The sequence below is a fragment of the Portunus trituberculatus genome, chromosome 48 (assembly GCF_017591435.1).
Source record: "Portunus trituberculatus isolate SZX2019 chromosome 48, ASM1759143v1, whole genome shotgun sequence".
Lineage (NCBI taxonomy): Eukaryota > Metazoa > Arthropoda > Malacostraca > Decapoda > Portunidae > Portunus > Portunus trituberculatus.
The window spans coordinates 5,628,425-5,628,747 of NC_059302.1; positions in this window are offsets into that span (position 1 = coordinate 5,628,425).

Sequence of the window (323 nt, forward strand, 5' to 3'; positions counted from 1 at the left end):
TTCAACACGACTACTTATTAGTTAATATTCACCAGCACAAATTCTAAGACCAACCAAATGTTAATAAACACTACCTTACAGAAGAAAACAACACTCTACACCCCATTAATAAAAGAGGCAGCTGAAAAGAAATCCAGGTAGGCAGGGGAGGCAACGCCAAATTTGTGTTAATGAAAATAAACAATTTCACATCATCAACCATAAATTATCGATCCTTTTCGGTGTATGTCTATAGAATTAACTCATGATATCAATGAAAGCACTCAGAACTTTGTAAAAATATGAACATGGAGAATGAAAATGTTGCAAGTCGGAAATTATGA